Source organism: Amblyomma mixtum, chromosome 6, assembly GCF_055824585.1.
Source record: "Amblyomma mixtum isolate Tamu chromosome 6, ASM5582458v1, whole genome shotgun sequence".
NCBI classification, from domain to species: domain Eukaryota; kingdom Metazoa; phylum Arthropoda; class Arachnida; order Ixodida; family Ixodidae; genus Amblyomma; species Amblyomma mixtum.
The window spans coordinates 144,954,149-144,972,366 of NC_143017.1; the positions used below are offsets into that span (position 1 = coordinate 144,954,149).

Below are 18,218 nucleotides of genomic sequence, written 5' to 3' on the forward strand. Positions count from 1 at the left end.
AATGCGCCCTCTAGATGTAAACCACCTGCTCCATCGAGAGACCGCAGAGGGGTTTACAAGGCATGTGACGCGGGCGGCGTGCTAGGGAGAAGGGTGCACGGACGCCGCACAAAAGAGCGCCACAGAGGACCCGCGGGTCGGAGGGGGACGGAGCATGCAGGGAACCAAGAGAAGGGGAAGCGCCGCTCTAGCACAGGCGGAACTAATCAGCCCCACATGCTTTTGGAAACCTTAACTGGTAGCCCTGCCGTCCGACCGCGACCCCGCAGGGCGCGTCTTAAGAATAGGGACCAGTGGATTCCTTGAACCAGATGACCGTGTCTAGGCGCAATCCCGGGGGCTAAGTGCTCCATGTATTTACTGTTTGCTTTTAAATTTAGTCAACTGTAAAAAGAAAAATGAAAGCAAACCAACTTTTGAGCTTTTGTACCTGAGTGAATTTTGCATTTTTTGTTACTTTCATTGTAATGTAACTTTGACGACGCTTGTATTTTACGTAACCTTTGTGTAGCGCAGCTCAGTGTAGCGCGAACGATTTCCTTTGTAAGCTGTAATCTCACCCGCGCTATTATCTATGTTTTGTTCTTTCACGGTATCACTTCGTTGAGGTTTGATGCGAATTGCCGTGCAGCAGGCATTTGTTTAGCTGCGCTGCTAGTGCCCGCTGAGGCACGAAGGTACAGCGAAGTAGCTAATGGGCGAATGTGGCGCAGACCCTCGCGTGGGTGCTACGAGATTACTTCGAGTTTTAGCCTTGTCAGGTTTGTTTTGTGGCTTGACACGCAAACTTTACTTGAGCTGACTGTTGCGTGTTAGAGTGCCCGCTGACATAGAAGCACGAACGAGGCCACTTTCGGCCATCATAGCTTAGGTAGCTGGCATGAGCTCCCAGAGAGGCTACCTTTTCAGCCGAATTTAGCTTTGCAGTAGGGTTATCTGCAGCATTTGTTACACGCTAGTGTCCGCTGACGCAGAGGCGCGAGCGAAGCCGCTCTTGGACATTTTAGCGTAGCTCGTGTGAGCTCTTAGAGGTACTACTTTGTGTAGCCGTATGAAGTTGTGCAGTATGCCACTTCTCCAAGTTTGTTGTGCAAGTTTCGCACATTTATGTCGTGTCTGCTGCCATGCAGAACGAAAGGAAGACGACATGGGAAATTGTCGTACTTAAGAATAGCAAGTAGCTTGGGGCAAAATTAAAGCCTCTGTCTTCCCTCTCGGTTGATTCCTCCCTGCCCGGGTGACATCGAGAATCGTTTCAATTTGTCCGACCGATTCTAAACCCATTCTAATTTTCCCTCTGTTTCTTGAAGTGTCATGCATTATGACAACACTTTGAAGAGGTCCAACACCTGAACCGTGTATCGGCTACGCACTTCGTGTTCGTTCAGGAAAATTTTGTTTCATTTCAGATTTTACTTAGAGGGATGGCTAGGCATAAGCAGTTTTGCTTTGGTTTTGGTCTGGAGGGGCGAGTGGGCTACAGACGGCACTTGCTTTTGTTGTGTGCGGCGTGGCGTTTGTGGTTCCGTTTGGCTCGCCTTCCAGGAAATTCCGAGAGCGGGACATCGACAGCCGATGAAGAGACGCCTGGAGAAAACGAGAGCCCCCTCTTGCACGTCCTGTCAGCCGAGCTGCGTAGGAGCGGCTCATCTTCCGGACGCATTGTCTGGTGGCGGGGGTGCTGTTGGGTTTGGGATGCCCCCCCCCCCCCCCCCTGCCTTGTGGATTAAGGCAGCTCGTGGTTCCCCTGCTGCCTAAGTGGATTAGGCAGCGACCTTCCAGGACCGTGGGACCGTGGTCGCAGCGGCGAAGGTCAAAGATCGCCGAAGGCCGAAGATGCGGCGACGATGGCGGCGTTCCGTGGCCGAGTCGACCCTCGGGTCAACGAACAGAGTGGTGGTGTGCTTAGTGAAAGACAGCAGTGTTTAATTACTGAGCCTCTACCCTCTCCCATCAACCGAGCTGCGGCAGAGCACCACGGCCCAGCGCCGCCCCTGCCGTGGGCGGTATCAACAGTGGCCGCAACTGTCCATCTGATTGGACGTCATTCTTCGAACTATTTCCCCAGACAGGGATCTGGGGAATCTGTGCGCTATTTAACGAGGTGTTGTTTTGGGGAAAGCAGTGCGCACTCCCGCTAGCGAAGCAGTCCTCATCCACTGAGAGTCCCTCTCAGTTGCTCTTCTGTAAATCATGTAAATAGCCTGTATAAAGTTTTCTTTGTTTTACCTTCGTAACCCCGTCTCCCGCCTTCCTCGTCCCTTCTCCGGCCCGACCACGCTCACCCGATCCCAATAGAGTATACGCTGTATGATAATTCAGGAGGCAATGCCTTCTATTTGAGGCAAGATAAGGCCACTAAATTTAGAAGCAGGCAATATATAAGCAATTAGGAACAAGAAGATATCTGTGCAGCATGTGGGAGCAGTGCAGAGAACATTAAACATGTTTTGGCAGACTGTATAAAGCTATACAACCAGGTATCGGAGAGGACATGTGGGCCTTCCAGTAGCTTTGAGTTTTAGGGATAGTGAGAGCAAAATTAACACATCTTCTGTACAGAAGAACAAGGAAAAAGTGGAGTATTGATAGCGTAAAAGCAGAATGGAACGCCACTGTAGTACCAAACCAAAGGGACGTGGCCCATTGGGAGAGAGGAAAGGAGAGTCGGGGCGAACACGGCAGAAGCACGACTGCTTGCGGAGAACCTGTCGGAGTCCTCAGAACTCTGCCGACGGCGCACATAACCCACCAGCACTGGAGTTCCTAGGAAGAGTGGTGACTTCAAGAGCGGTCCGGAAATGCTGTTTCTGTAAATACGGTTGTGCAGGCCTTGCGGACCTCGGGGGGGTGGGGGGCTTCGCGGGTTACTGCGTTCCCGTCGTCGCCGCGTTGGATACTACGGAAAGACGTCCCGATCATGAGAGTGAAAAAGTATGCTGCCGGCCCATCAGGTGCGCGGTGAGCTGCGCCGGGACAATCGGAAGGAAAGAGGCGGCGAAAGAGGTTAGGTCGTTTGTCTGCGGGCATTGGGGCCAGAGTTACCGGCGCCGAGGCACGCGTTTCATCGCACAAGGCCCGCCGCCTTCGAACCAGCGCCGCATCTACAGTCACCCGATACGGAGTCGTCACCTCGGTTCTCGTATGTGGACTGTCCGCTGGAGTTTTCCTCTTCTTGCCATTGTCTCTTCATACCTACGTCTGTCTGCTGTTTGTTGATACCTCTAATGTACTGTATGCCTCTACTGTTCTTCCCATACATGGATGAGTTTACTTTTGGTTTGGTTTATGGGGTTTAACGTCCCAAAGCGACTGAGGCTATGAGAGACGCCGTAGTGAAGGGCTCCGGAAATTTCGACCACCTGGGGTTCTTTAACGTGCACTGACATCGCACAGTACACGGGCCTCTAGAATTTCTCCTCCAAAGAAATTCCAGCCGCCGCGGCCGGGATCGAACCCGCGTCTTTCGGGTCAGCAGCCGAGCACCATAACCGCTGAGCCACCGCGGCGGCTGAGTTTACTTTTGTATTGTCCGTCTCCCGCTTGTCACGTGTCTCCCACTTGTCACGTCGACCAATTTTCATGACGCCCCACCCTCTGCGTTTCACGCTAGCAGGTCCAAGACTTCAGGGTTAACCGCGACGTCATGAGCATAGGTCGACGCCATTGGCTAGAGGTCCTCCTTTGATGGGCACTTGCCGCTGCGTTCTGGAATTGCATCCCAATATAGTATATGTGTTTATTTTTTTTGCTGCTTCTTTGCGTGCTGGTGGTGGCGGTAAACTTTATTTTAGCAAAATAGCAATATACCCTCAAGGGCCAGTTACTGTATACTTGTCCAAGAGTTCACGGTCCTGGGCTTCAGGGTGACTGTGCAATATCTCCTCAGTCCGATTTCAAAGCAGATCACGCTCAATATGGAAGCGGCTGGCCCCCTCCGCCGCGTGCACTGGGCGAAAGGCCACCGTCCCGCCTGACTTGATGTAGTACATGGTGTGGCAGTACATGTGTCGCCTCCGCGAGACACGGAAATGCGATGCGCCGCTGTCACAGGCCCGTTCACACAACGAACCGTTCGCTTGCTTGCCTGGCCTGCGTAGGGAGAAAGGGCGCGCAGGTCTAATCCGCTTATCGCCGCTCCTCTGACCTTCAACTTTTCGCGTAGCGATAAGCGGATTAGGCGTGCCCACGGTCATTCGGCATGCTAGTTTACCTACATTGTTGACCAGGAGTGAACCAGACGGACCGGAAGAGACATAGTAGCTGTACGAGGGTATCAGTGTAGGCTAGATAAAAAATTAAACACCTGCAGAGGAGGGCGGCCAGCGAACGCGAACAAGCAAGCAAAACAATGGATTCGGGAAGATTTTTTTTTTTTTTTTTATGGGAAGTCTAGCCGAGACATTTTGTCACAGACCAGTGGAATGTTTCTGGTCAGGAATTCTCTCGGGGGCTCAGCCATCGGCGAACGAAGCCGACACTGGAATTCCAGGAGTGGTATGTTCTAGAGCGGTGGTACGGGTGCGCTGTTTTTTTTTTAAAGTGGAGAATGCAGGCATAGCCGACTCGACGACGCCTGTCACGGAAGACTGACCTTTTGCGTTCCCTCCTGCTCTCCCTCGCGGCGCTCTGAGGGAGCTGAGCGGGTTCATGCGTCCCCTCTGCCCCGTCGTCACCGCGTTGACAAAAGCGCCACAATGATGAGGGAGAGGGAAGAGGTATGCTAGCTGCCGGCCCGTCCAGGTTGCGGAGAGCGGTTGGGACAGTCGGGAGGAAATAGGCAGTTGAAGAGGTTGGGTGGTGTGTTTGCGGGCGTGGAGGGCCGAGTTACCGCGCCGAGGCACGCGTTCCATCGCACAAGGCCCGCCGCCGTCGAGCCATCGTCGCATCCACAACCACCCGAACCAGAGTCATCGCCGCAGCCCCCGTATGTGAATTGTCCGTCAGACTTTCTATTCTTTTTCCCATTTAACTTTTTGTATATTACTTCTTTTCATGCCCTGTACGCCTTCTTGTTCTCTGTAATTGGATTTGTGTGTTCTTTGTATTGTCTGTCTCTCTTGCTTGTCGCGTTTTGTATAGTTTTTCGGCTACTCCTCTGTTTGTTTTTACATGTTTTTGTGTTTCCCTGCATGCGATTAAATATTTGTTTTACACCCGCAACCCCTGAGTTCCTTTGGAGTACTGACGCACCGACACACGTGCACCACGCACGGGCTGACCGACCTCAAAAAAATAAATGTTGCACAACGTTCGCTTTTAGGCCACAGGGGAGCGTAAAGCGGCCCCTGTGCCTCGACGGCTTGCACCAGGCAGCCGGTTGGTGGGCGATAGTTGTGACACATTTTTTTTTTTTTTGGACGCAGAAAGACACTGCAAGGCATTTTGCGCATAGTAGTAGTAGTAGTGAAAACATTTATTATTTTTTTTTTTTCAAAAGGAAGAGTTAGGGAGTAGGGGGATGGGGATAGATAGATGTGGAGCTTCAGTGGTCGGTATTCCCTAGTCCAGGATCCCGTTGGCCTCCGCCGCTGCCTTGGCCCTCGTCACCAGCAAGGGCGTCCGCAGAATTTTTTGCAGGGGGGGGCCCCATTGGTTGTTGGCGCCGGAGGGGGGGGGGGGGGGGGGTATGTTCGTAGCAAAAAGGCACTATTTGCGGAGTAAATTTATTTATTTATATACAAATAAAATAAATAAAATACACACATGAAAGAAAAATTACTAACAGCAAATTAAAGCGAGGCTAGGAGAGATACATTGGAGTTTATCAACGAAGAAACAATTAAAATTAATAAAAATGCAAAAAGATACTATCACTTCGTGGAGAAGAGTGCTCAGTCTTGCTGCATACGGGTTCTCGACACACCCGGATTGATGACCAGCACACAGCACAATATGTTCACAAACACGCAACGACAGTCACTCAGTCAGTCTTCCTTGAACAGAAACTGTAGACGCCTCGGATTTTTCTGGGCGAATTGCGTGATGACACTGGTGATAAATTCATTTCTGTGCTTCATTACACGCTCTCGGTGCACACTCATCATACAAAGGCCGTCCAGTCTGTCGTTTGTCATCGTTGAGCGTAGCCACGTTTTCACTCTCCTCATTGTACTGAAGGAGCGTTCGACCGTACAGGTAGTAACTGGCAAAGCCAGAGCCACCTCAATGGCTTTTGCAACACCAGGGAAGAATGTCCTGGCCTGATGTAGAAGCTCGCAGTAAGTTATTTCTGATGGGTCCCCAGTTTTGTTGCACCACATCTCGTACCAAGAGATGGCCTCTTCCTTGAAGTTGTCGATGCCGTAAAACCACTGGAGTTCTTCGGCGAGAACAGCGAACTCAACACGGCTCAAGTGCTTCATTTTTGATGGATGCAGCTGGAGAAGTTTGAAGCTCCTCTCATTGCTTTCAGAAAAGCGCCGAGCTAAAGAAGCAGTGAGGGAGTCCAAGTACGGCACATATATTGCCACACGGTAGTATTCCTCTGGCGACTGAATCCCGTAGTTGTCTCGGTGGGCCTGACGAGAGACTTGTCTTGGTACAGATATCACCACATTTAAGTGATTGGCTGCCTCCCTTGCTGCATTCATCATGTTAGAGAACTCCTCTACAGCGTTTGTCCGGTGGCCGCGAAAAATACGTTGTAGCTCAGTGATGTGGCCATGCACAGAATGGAAGTCCATGGATACACCTTGCAGAATGTTCGTAGCTGGTTCGAGCCGAGCGCTGTACTTCGCTACAATATGCAAGCAGACGATGAAAGATGAGCTTGTTGTTGCGCAGTAGAGGATGTGAGCTCGTTGTCTAGTTGCAGCGTTCGAGCATGATTCCGTGGACGCGAGCTGCTCGAGTGCTTCGACTATGGCCACGTAATGCTGAGAGAAGATCCTAATAGACTTGTACTTTGCAGACCATCTTGTCTCACACAGCATCGGAATGTTGGGCACCAATTTTCTCCGGAGCACGCTCTCGCGGAAGAAGTTTATGGTTTGTTTGATTATCCCAATTGTGTTTCGAATTTCAGAGACGTCGTTCAAATCGTTGATGACGAGATTTAGTTGTGACTTGCACAGTGGAAAAATAGTGCCTTCGGGAACTGTTTTTGTATAATTTTGTTCACTCCAGCTTCTTTTCCAGCCATTGTAGAGCATCCATCGTACCCCTGTCCAACGAGGTTCGAAAGAATCAGTCCGACATTCGTCAAAAGCTTCAAGATTGCCGCGGCGATGCAAGCGGAGTTTAATTGCTCCAGCTCTACAAATCCCAAAAACTGCTCTCGAACGCACACTTCGACTTCCGCCTTGTCAATAAAGCGAACGCCTATAGACATCTGCTCTTTTCCTGAAATATCTGCAGTTTCGTCAGCAAGAACGGAAAAAGCAAACGCTTTGTTAGTTTCGGTAACTATCTGCTCTCTCAGGATGTCGCCACAGATTGTGATGATCTCGTTCTGGACGCGGACAGAAGTGTACTTGGCATTGCCAGCAGAAGAAGCGAAGTGCTCCTGAAGTAGAGTATCTCCAGCTTCTACACGAAAGTCAAGCAGATCATTGAAGACTCCACTATCGGACTGCTTGCCGCGAATCGGCAAGTCATGCGTCGCGCAAAAGACAATGGTGGAAACTATTGGAAATAGTTTCTCACGGTTCCTTTCAACTTGCGCGTGCAGTGCTCTGTTCAGCTGCTGTACAACGGGTAGCTGCTTGCCTTTCATCACATCCATAAAGTTCTGTGAGGCCGTCATTGCCTCCTGGTGCCATTGGGATTTTACGTGATCCCTGCACGCCTCGTGCATTTTTCTGTAGTTACTGAAAGCGCGCACGATAAAACTACCTTGAGTACCCCGGTGAACACGCGGAGGAAAAATGACGCAAAAACGACAAAAGGCGCCTTTCGCTGTCGCTGAGTACGCAAGCCAGGGGGCGTAATCTCCCAGCCACTGATGTCGAAAAGGCCTCTTTCCAGGTGTTACATCCTTCTTAAAATCATATGTGACATTTGGCGACCATGGCTTAGTAAGAAGACGTAACTTCAAAAAATCCGGTATGCCAGTGAGTTTAGCTTTGCCTAGAAACTCTCCTAAGTCATATTCTTGAGGCAAGTTATTTGTTTTCTTGATGTTGTCTCCGGACTTCGATCCCAAGCAAGGAGAAAGGGAATCGTTTCGGCTTACTGCGTGACCGGAGCTCGCTGGTGGAGTTCCTTCCATGGAGACGACGACGCCGGCTACTGTCCGGTGATGAAAGGTTGCATCGCTCTGGTCAAATCCGGACTTGAATCCCAAGAAAGGAGAAATGGAATCATCTCGGCCTGCTGCATCACCTGAACTCACTGTTGACAGAGTCCCTTCCATGGAGTCGACGACATCAGCTACTGTCCGGTGATAAAAGCTTGCATCACTCTGTTCAAATGCTACACCGTTGTCACATGTCACACCAGAATCTGCAGGGGCGCATTTGGATAATGCTTCGTCAGACAACCGCTGACGCTTGAAGAAGCGTCGAATATCCATCATTCGGGACCGCGCGAGACAAAGCTGGCTATGGAGTTCCTCGGGGTTGGTAGTGTTAAAAATATATACACATTGATTGGAAAAACGGTTGAATGCGTACGTTGAAAACAAAAAAATGACTATGTATGCAGCGAAAACTTATTTACAAGATAAATGCACGCTCGCAGCTTCATACACCTCGCTCCATCTTGCTCGCGCAACCGCACAGTCGAGTATTTGCACACACACTACTCGCCGCTCGTCGTTTTCTCGTCCGCTGTCTTGGTTCTCAGCTTCGTTGACAACCGGCCACTAAAAACACCGAAGCACAAACAAAGAGGCGCGCACACGCAAGGAACGCCGCGCGACTTCCGAGGGGAAGGGACACTCGCCACTCCGGTCGGAAAATTTGTTTTGTGTGTTTTTATGAGGTTCAGAGCCCCAAAACGACTCAGGCTATGAGGGACGGACGGTCTCTTTACCATGCACTGACATCGCACAGTACATGGGCGCTGTTGGGATTTGAGGCCCAGCCAGAGGTGACAGGCGAGCCAGGCAGGCGTCATCGGGCTGCCTTGACCAAAGGCGCTGGTTTCCGGAGAAGACGCAAGGAACGCTGGTGTGGGGGCGCCTCTGGAGACTGCGTCGCCGTGAACAAAAGCAGCTAATCCCCTTTGCCGAAAATTCTGAAAGCGGCGCTTGTACCGAACTGCGCTCTCCCGTGGATCGGAGGAGACAGCGAGCGGCGGCGGCGCCAACTCATCGCCCGCTTGCCCCTGAGCAGTCCGACAAAGCGGGGATGGACACGGCTGATTTGTCCCTCCCTCCTGAAGAATTCATCGGTGGCCGGGGTGTGCACTGTCTGCCTCCGTGTCGCTATCTCTCTAGAGATCAAAGAAACAGGCACACATCTCAAGACGGCTCGAAACACATGCTCGCCGGTGCCGCTGTATGTCTGCAACGACGCGTCCCCGGACGCGGCACTTTGCAGATGTGACCCAAAGCGTGGAAGCAGGGCCGCTTTTACTCTTTTGGCTGAGCGCACCGCCGCCCCTGACGTGCGGCCATCACTCACGGTTCGAGTGAGTGATTTTCCAGGGGGGTGCAGCCGCCCCCCCTTGCCCCCCCCTCCGGACGCCCATGGTCACCAGCATAAGCTGTGTGCTCGGGTCGGAGTCAGCCAGGAGGGCCTCCCACTGCTCTAGACTAGGGCTATTTACCTTTGGTAGTAAAGGGCTTTTTTCGCAGCCCCAGGTGGCGTGGTACGTTGTGGCGTAGCCCCCACACCACACGCACTCTTTCGCGTATCTGTTCGGCCACATTTTGTGATACATGGCTCTGCTTGGGTAGGTGTCTGTTTGTAGTCGTCTGAGCGTGGTGGCCTATAGGGCAGCCGTCCCCCCTCTCGCCAACCCCATCAAGAGTCAGCAATACATTCATTCCTGCCATACTGCTGCAGTAAATTGCCGCGAAGCATTGCACTTTTGTTTGTTCATGCTAAGCCGCCGCACGCGGCTTTATCACTTTGCGACGCGAGATGCGACCAGTTTTATCTCGAATGATCGAAGCCGCACGCAACTGCTTCTACATCGTTCGAGATTTTTTTGGTTGCTTTTGGCGCTTCTATCTCGATCGCGGCCGAGAGCGGCGGTGATCCTGCACTTCGACAACGCCGGGCGCCTTTGTTGGTCAGTTATTTGCGGGCGCGAGACAGCCCAGTAAAGAGTTCATTCAAGAACTACTTCAGTCTGTTTGTAAAGCGCCCACGGTGTTGCCACCCCCACGTGACGATGTTGGGGTCGATCGAGCTCGATTTTAAACATGGGGCAAAAGGCGCGGGCAGAACGCATCGGGGCACATGGCGCTGGTGCGTTCTGGAAAAGTTGTCCATGGAAAAAAAGCTGCTGAATAAAATGTCCACGAAAAAAAAAATTCCCATTTTCAAAGTAGGAGGTGCTGCCAAACGTCCCGTACGGAAAGAGTTATTCACCAACGCCCTCTGGAGAAATCTCCACAGGGTGTTGGGTTTTGTCCTTGGAGGAAGGAAAATTCTCCATGGTTTTGTCGGTGTCGGGACCGCAGAGGCAAAAAGAAAAAAAAAAAAACATTAGCGAGGAAAACAGAACAGATGCGCGAAAGGAACGAAGGGTCCCCTCCTCTGTCGGCGGCAGCAGCCTGAGCAAAACCAGAAACCGCGTCGCCGAGCGGCCTCTCGAGGGAGTGAGGCGTGCGGAGAACCTCCATGGCGGAGAAGTTCTCGGAAAGTTCTCCAGAGGGCACGGAGATAGAAGCCTTCTATCTCCGTGCCAGAGGGTGACGGCCAAGGTGACGGCTGAGGTCAAGGGTGGTGCTCATGGACACTCTCACACAAGACGCACTCCCCACTTCCTCCCCCCCCCCCCCCGTTTCCTTCCTTGCATGTATTCTCTTTTCCTCTTTCTCAACCCTTTGTAAACAAATCAGTAGGAGTTTCGTTGGAGCCGTCGCCAGGTGCATACGTCGGCGGCCGGCGTCTCTCGCAATGGCCCCCTTTGCTCTCGATCTGCGGGCGATTATGAAGGCGCCGTCATTTCTTCGACTCGACTTGCACCGTTAGCGGCACTCGCCATCCTGGATTACTCAACGCTCTCCCTGGGATAATACTTTGCTACGCCCCTGCATTGCAGTGGTTTACCAAGCAGACTTCTCACATCACCATCGAACAGACTATCACTGTGCGATGTAAGCGTGCGTTCGCTCCTCGGACACTTCTGGACGAACGGTGACTTCTGCATGCACCTTGTGTCACCGCTTCTTTCTCCAGCCTTCTTCTTGCACGCCGGACCTCATCCCGCGCTGCTCTCCTGCGCGCCGCATCGGCCCGCATTACCTTCACGGCCTTTCACCACACGTTACATTTTCCGTGCTCCTCCATCTCGCGCCACTTGTGCCCGCATCATTCTTTGCGCGCATTCTGTCCGCCCAGTGCCTGCTTTTCCAAGTGTGAGTTTTCCTTCTGGTGCGCGGGCAGGGCCGCTCACTAATTTTCGCCCGCTCTCTGACGTGCTACTCCGTTCGCGCGGCGCGCTCTTCGGCGCCTGTTGCGGGCGCTCTTGTGGTTGTTGCGGTGTCCGCAACTGTAGGCGTACTCGAGGACGGGTGGACGCATACTGCGCTGTCTGCGGGCCGCAGTCTGCGCTGTGTTCGCTGGGAGGGCTCCTCGGACTCCTCCTCTTTTGCCGCCACCGCTCACTGCTGTGGTCCCCTTCCGCCCTTGCTCGTCGCCCACTTCTGCCGTCGTTCCCCGCGGCACTCGTGCGTATCCCTCTAGTCTTAGGCTGTCAAAGCACACTTTTGGGCTGACTTCTATATTCAGCCCCTTTAACCATAGACGCTTCCCTTGTCTCGCTCACCTTTCATCTGTATCCTTTTCCGCTCTCTTCTATCCTTGTAATATTCTCTTCTCTCACCCCCCCCCCCCCCCCCCCCCTTGTGTGTACGTGAACAATCCCTGTGGTAAATAAATCAGGCTTCAAGCAGAATGCAACGGCTCTGCCGCGCGCGGCGGGCACGAGTCTCCGCTCAGTCCTGTCGGTGCGAGTGGTTCAGCCGTTTCATGTCGTAGCTCCCATAAAAAAATCAGTTTATGGAGTTTATTCCTGTCACTTGGTCCAATTCCACAACATGTGTGCGAAGCCTGCCGTCTCCCCTCGGCAGACTCTGGACTTGTCTGTCGGGTGCGTCTCGAGATACAGGATCCCGCCGCGACTCGAAGCAGCCGCAGGGAGCGGCAATCAAAATGATCAACTCTGGCTCGTCCAGCAGGTCATCCGGCGAGCGGGGACCCAGGCGCGCGGCCGGCGCCCAGAAGACGTAGTCCCCGCGCAAGAGCGCGTTTTACTGCAGGCTGAAATAAACGCTACCAATCTAATCCAGTTATGGTGTTGAAAGTCCTAAAATGACTGAGGCTATGTGGGATGCCGTAGTGGAGGGCTGGATAATTTCAACCTTCTGGGGTTCTTTAATATGCACTGACGCCGCACAGTACACGGCCTCTAGCATTTCGCCTCCATCGAAATGCAACCGCAGCAGCCGGGATCGAACCCGCGTCTTTTGGGTCCACAGCCGAGAACCATAACCACTGGGCCACCGCGGCGGCTCAGTTACGAACATTTTACTACAACGTCCGCTTTTAGCCATGAAAACCGCGCTCTTTTCCAGCCATCCGGGCGCGGGCGGGTGCAACGCATCTACGGGTTACCGAACTATTACTGCGAACAGCGTGACCGCAGCGGTGACGGTAGACCAGATAACTCATGTTCACGCTCATATATCTCACGACTATGCATCGTACAGGGACAATAAAAAAGAAACGCGAACAGCGCGGCGCCAACGCGATTTACACGTCTCTCTTCGTTCAGTCGCATCGCTGCAGTCGTGAACAAAACCAAACATCACATGGCGGCGAGGTAACTTTCGATTCTTTCCGGCTTGAGCGCGGATTCAATTTATTAATTCCTAGTTAAAGAGATGGGGCTATCGCAGATTGAGCGCGAAGCAAGCGAACTTCGCCTGTCGCCCTATCGTAACCGCCGCCGCTGGCAGGGACGAGAGAGTCGCACGGGGAATTCACTACAGCGCCGCTCGGACCAAAGCTGTCGAATGAGCCAAAGTTACGGAATGAGCGGTGGAAACGGTGAAAGCAATGCCAGCTTGGGGTTTGCAACTTTTGCAACGTCTACACTCCGCCCCCCCCCCCCCCCCCCCTCCACACACACACACACACATACACACACACCTCCTTCCCTTGGCAGTTCCTCCACTCATCTTTTCTTCCTCCATGCTCCCACATGTTCCCTCTTTTCTCTCTGCAGTCAGCCGCGCGAAAGAGGTTGATGAGAAAGAAGGTCTCACAGCAACACGCACAGCAAAACAGAAGGGGGGAGTGAGGGGAGGGGGTGCTCCTCTTGCCATTTCCAGGAAAAAGCAGGAGAGTAGCGCCATCGGCGCCACCACCCTGCGTGTGCTCGGGGCTTGTGGGAGGGAAGCTTCTGCCAGGCGGTGGATTGATAAAAGGCGGGAAGCGGTCACTCTCGTTCTAGCCGACACTGGGCGAATGACGCGTCGCGATTTTACTGCGCACGCGCAACAGGCGAATACTTGCGTGATTCGCTTCGCTGTGGTGGTGTTTGCGTCGTCTGCGTTGTCTGGCCGTGTTTTAGAAAGGAGGTGTTGGATTGACCGCTACGGCGCTAATTTTTTTGCTGTCATCTCGATGTGATGTGATATCGCGCCGAGTTTGCGAGGTGTGCGTGACGCTTATCGGCGTATGAGCAGTACAGCTGGCTGCCAACGGTGTGTGAGTGTTTGTGTGCAGTTGTGCGACGTTCGTCCTGGCGCCGTAGCACCGCGTCGTTGACGAACCTACGGCGGGGCTCGAGTGCAAAGCTGCATTGCATCCGTCGTAGTGTTTTCTGGAGCTGTCGGAGCCTGTCGACTGTCAGGTAAGCGCGCTGATGTTTGTACCGTTTTGTCTCGGGTGTCGAAATAGCGGCGCACTGCGCCATGGCCATAGGAGAGGTGATGTGGGCGCCGCTGCCACGGTGTAGAAGACGTGTCAGCATCGTCTTTGCGACCGTTTAGCGAAATGTCACGCTTCGCAGTGCGCGTTATTTGACTGCTTTAATAGCTGCCGCTGCATTCTTTCGGGGAAGACTGCAAATATTTGACTTTCATGGCGCCATGTTTGCAGCGGCGTGACAACCGTTACAGCCGCCCACTCGCCTCATTTTACTTTGCACTCGTGCGCGCAGCTCTAGCAGACTCTGTGAGCACGTTTTGTAAGCCTATGAGTATACAGTTCATGGTTGCGCTTTCAGTCGTATCGTATTTCGCTCTCCTTTGTAATCGAGTATTTGCATTCGTTGGGACGTAGATCGTTGTGGTGTCGTGGCGCCATCTGTCGAGGTGTATCGGAACTGACATATCAGCTGTTGCGCTCCCGTCTGGCGACTCGGCGTGATGTTTTCCTAAACTCGCGTGTTCCCCAGTGCACCCAATCCTTGAATCATACCTTACTGTCGTACGGCTGATCCGTTCAAGAATGCGACGTCATTAATTAGTATATGTGGGCTTAGCGACGCACGGTTCATCCGCACGACGGGAGCTGCGCATCACCTGTTTAGTGTCAGCTATTTTCCATCGGGTAGCCGTGCTCCAGCCAGTATTAATTGTACCTTTCGCGCTGCCCACAGATACCTTCACAGTAAATTCTTTCATTGTTGTATAAATGGTAGAACGTAAAAGATAAATAGACAAGCGCTACCCAAGCGAATGACATGTCTCCGTGCCGATGCTCCGTGCTTACCGGGCGAGTCAGTTTTCATACCTGCGGCGGAGGATCGTTGCTTCTCTTGAATTTTCTGACCTGCTAGGCCAATGAACGACCAAGAGGTTTGTCGGTGAGTGGGAAAGTCGGCTTTCATCGATTCCGTTGTGCTCCAGACTCGGACGTAGACGGCAGAGGCACGGGCGCTGCCATACTGAGTGCGGCTTCGCTTGTTGATATTTTTGTTGTTGAGATGTCTTAATTATGTTTAAATTTTGCACGTTCAGACATTTATTGCAAGCTCAGATATTTTGTTCGAGGAAATAATATGCTGTTCTTGTGTTTTTTCGCGCGATTTTTCATTTTTCCAGACTTGTCGACACCGCCAGGGCGACCGCTGTAGAAGCCGTTTTGCTCGGGTTCTGAGTGATCGTAAGCGAATATTGAATATGTTAGGCATTAGTGAACTTCTCTCAAGTAGCACCAACGTGCCGAAGCGACCACTGTGCGCCGCCGGAGCGATCGCCTCGGAGGAACGGCGGAACTCGCGGCGCTCGCCCGTGGGGGCTCACCTGGCCAGCGGGGCATGGTTGGAAGTCGATCGGAAGGACTTCAAAGTGCGGTTTGATTGCAGGTTATCGCTTCTCGGCCTTTTGGCTAAGATCAAAGTGTGGCACAGGCGCTGGGGCGTCCTCCCAACGCGCCAGCGCCTGGCAGCATGGGGCATCGTGCCCAACGAACAGTGTGCGAATTGCGGCGCGCAAGAGACTGTGATACACGTATTCTATGAGTGCATTGTTGCCCGTACCATGTGGCGTCTAGTGTATCGCATGTTTCAAGTGCGCGGTGGTCGAGGCAGACGCCAACGCGGCCCCTTCGCGCGCTTGGTGGTGGCCGCAACGATGTTTGTTCTGTGGCGACGGCGATGCCTCGCGGAGGCTCGCCGAACCCCCGCTCGCGCCATGTACCCAGCGCTGCAGAACCTGCGCCTCGTCATCTGGGAGTACCTGTCTGACCGGCTAGCAAATGATGGCGAGGCGCTGTTTCTGCGGCGCTGGCACACGAGGTTTTTTGTTGTGGGCAACGGCAGGCTGGAGATGAAGGCTCTGCCTTATTAGCCTGCCCCCCCCCCCCCCCCCCCCCACATCTTTGGCATTTTGTGCTGTAATGTGAAAGTGGTTCACAATTTTTACTTTCTTGCTCTGTTGTAGAGAGCCATTTTGGGCTCTCGCCCTGTGATCTTTTGAAGATGCATTCGCTGTATCTTTGTTGTTGTTATTGGTTTTACTGTTAATCCTGTTTGTTAGTTTGTTGCGTAATTTTGGACGCATTTGTTTATTCTCGATGCATTCTGTGTTGATGGGACTGACTGATATGTCCGAGAGCTATGTGTATCAAGCGCAGATTGTTAATAAATTTCTCTTTGTGTAGTATCTGTTCTTATCAGCTTAATATCTGATACGGGTCCTATTTGGACCCAAGATATTAAACTTATTTTTGGAATGCGGCGGAGTGCTTGAAGCTTGCTTCACCTCCGCCACGGGTTGGCCCGGTATTGCACTGCCTCCGGGATCGGCCCACTCACCCCCCACGGGGTGAGACCTTTTTAAACCCAAAAATCAGATTCAAACACTTCAGATAACGGTTGATTACATGCCGTTGCGTGTGCACGGTGCGGGCATGGATCCGGCTAGCGTAACTTAAAGATGGCCGCCATTTCAGTACCAATGTAGCCAGACTGCGTGCGTACGAAATCTGGATCGCCTTGCTGATGATGTCTAGCTCAAGCAACTGTATGCCACGCAATTACAACGTTGGGCAAGTGTGCTAGGAGGGAGTTTTTGATAAAGTGCAGACAGAGAAGAAAGATTGAAAGACCTAGCGAAGCTGAGCAGCATATCTGTACAAGGTTCTGGCAGCAAAGTAGCAGTGTGGAAGCCATTTTTAGCATCAGTGGCGGGTTCTTGCAAAACAAGCTGCCATGTAAATGTATGTGCAGTCAAGGTTATGACATGAAGTAGGAAGACACTCGAACAGCTGAAGGGGGAAATTTGATGAAAGAAGTCTCTCCTAGCAAGCACTTTGCGAGCAGGTCAAACATACCCAAATGAAAGTGAACCTTGTGTGTACAAAAAGCATCACATTAAAATCTTATGCCCTAAAAAATAGGGTGTCATATTGCAAGAGAAGCACAGCAAAACATGTGTCTCTGAGGTAATGAGGAGAGAGCAAAGAAACCCAACAGTTCATGGATGTTCTCCAAGCACGCTAACAAAGTGTCAACAGTTGTGGAAAGTGCGGTGTGCAGTGATGAGCAATATGAAAGGGAGAGCTCATTTTGATCTCAAGAACCATATTTGATTTTATTACTGTATTATCTTGGGAATAACTAAAACAGATTGTACTTATGAAGGATAGCTACTAGGAATGAAAACTGCATTTTATTCATACCTTGCATGGGAACACTGCATACCTTGGGAATAGTGTTCTTTGGAAGGGGTGCTTGAAAAGTTACTTTTGTACCTTGCCAGTTCAGCATGATTTTCCTTTCTGTAATCAATCCTTATACATGCACATGTGGCAGTACATATGTTCTCTTGGCTACAGCAGTGGTATATGCATTAGTGCAGGTCGCTATTAGGTGTGGCAGATGATGGCAAAAAGTGTAAAGGTGAATTTTGTGTTCAGTGAGTGGCGTGGATGGAATAAAACTTATCTGGTGAGGTATCTTATACAAGCATATGCCTTGTTCAAAGAAGCCTTTTGTTTTTTCGGCTGACTGTACAGATACACTTAAAAACCTCATTTTAATATGCTTGATTTCGGTATTTCTTGCAAAAAAGTACACTAAAGCATCTAGTAATATTTAAGACAGAACTTGGTTGTAACTTTCCCACTATGTGTAGCCCTCTGAAATGACATATTTGGGTGGATCATCAGTGTACTACTGATAAAAAGCAGGTGCATGAAGGCAAACCCTAGAGAGCACTGATATCTGTAGGTTAGTATGTCGGACGAGTTACAAGTGCCAATTTTTCTCTCTGCAGGGGTCCATTGATGTCTCCAACTCGTGAGGAACCCCCCCAAGTGAGACTGGTGACATCAAATGCAACTGCTCTTAGCTGGTGCATGCCTTCTGCGGCAGCCTACCACTTAGAAAGAGGTGCAGGCCGCTTCAATCCACTGCTGGACTGAACTGATGGATGGATGGATAGGTAGGTGGACGGTGAGAATGGCACTTTGGAAGTGGTGTGGTGGCAACTATCACCTGCTTAGTGTTCGATTTTTAGTTTTATACTGTTCTAGAATTTGCCCTTCTTTCAGTTGCAAATTCCAAAATTTTCTGGCTCTGCCAAATCTGACATGATGTTCTGCTATTTTGCTTGCTTCCCTGCTTTTGAGCTTGCAATCCTCCAA

General features: G+C 51.6%; 1 protein-coding gene, 1 long non-coding RNA gene and 1 pseudogene across 4 annotated transcripts in view; 2 read left to right on the plus strand and 1 right to left on the minus strand.

Moving 5' to 3' along the window:
* Positions 1-15,031, minus strand: part of mRpL45 (mitochondrial ribosomal protein L45) — a 54,498-nt gene extending 39,467 nt beyond the window's left edge. Inside the window, exon 1 of the mRNA XM_089549492.1 lies at positions 14,862-15,031. The gene's annotated coding sequence lies outside the window, so the exon portion shown is untranslated. The remainder of the gene's footprint in view (positions 1-14,861) is intronic.
* The window catches only part of LOC149340664 (uncharacterized), a 33,283-nt gene continuing 28,532 nt past the window's right edge, over positions 13,468-18,218 (plus strand). For 2 of the 3 annotated variants that reach the window (XR_016283641.1, XR_016283639.1), the window contains exons 1-2: positions 13,468-13,977; positions 17,849-18,016. This is a non-coding gene — a long non-coding RNA (uncharacterized LOC149340664). Of the gene's footprint in view, positions 13,978-15,172; positions 15,419-17,848; positions 18,017-18,218 lie in introns of all 3 variants that reach the window. The other variant, XR_016283640.1, reaches the window with a different exon arrangement.
* LOC149340665 (U2 spliceosomal RNA) lies at positions 16,213-16,387 on the plus strand (annotated as a pseudogene).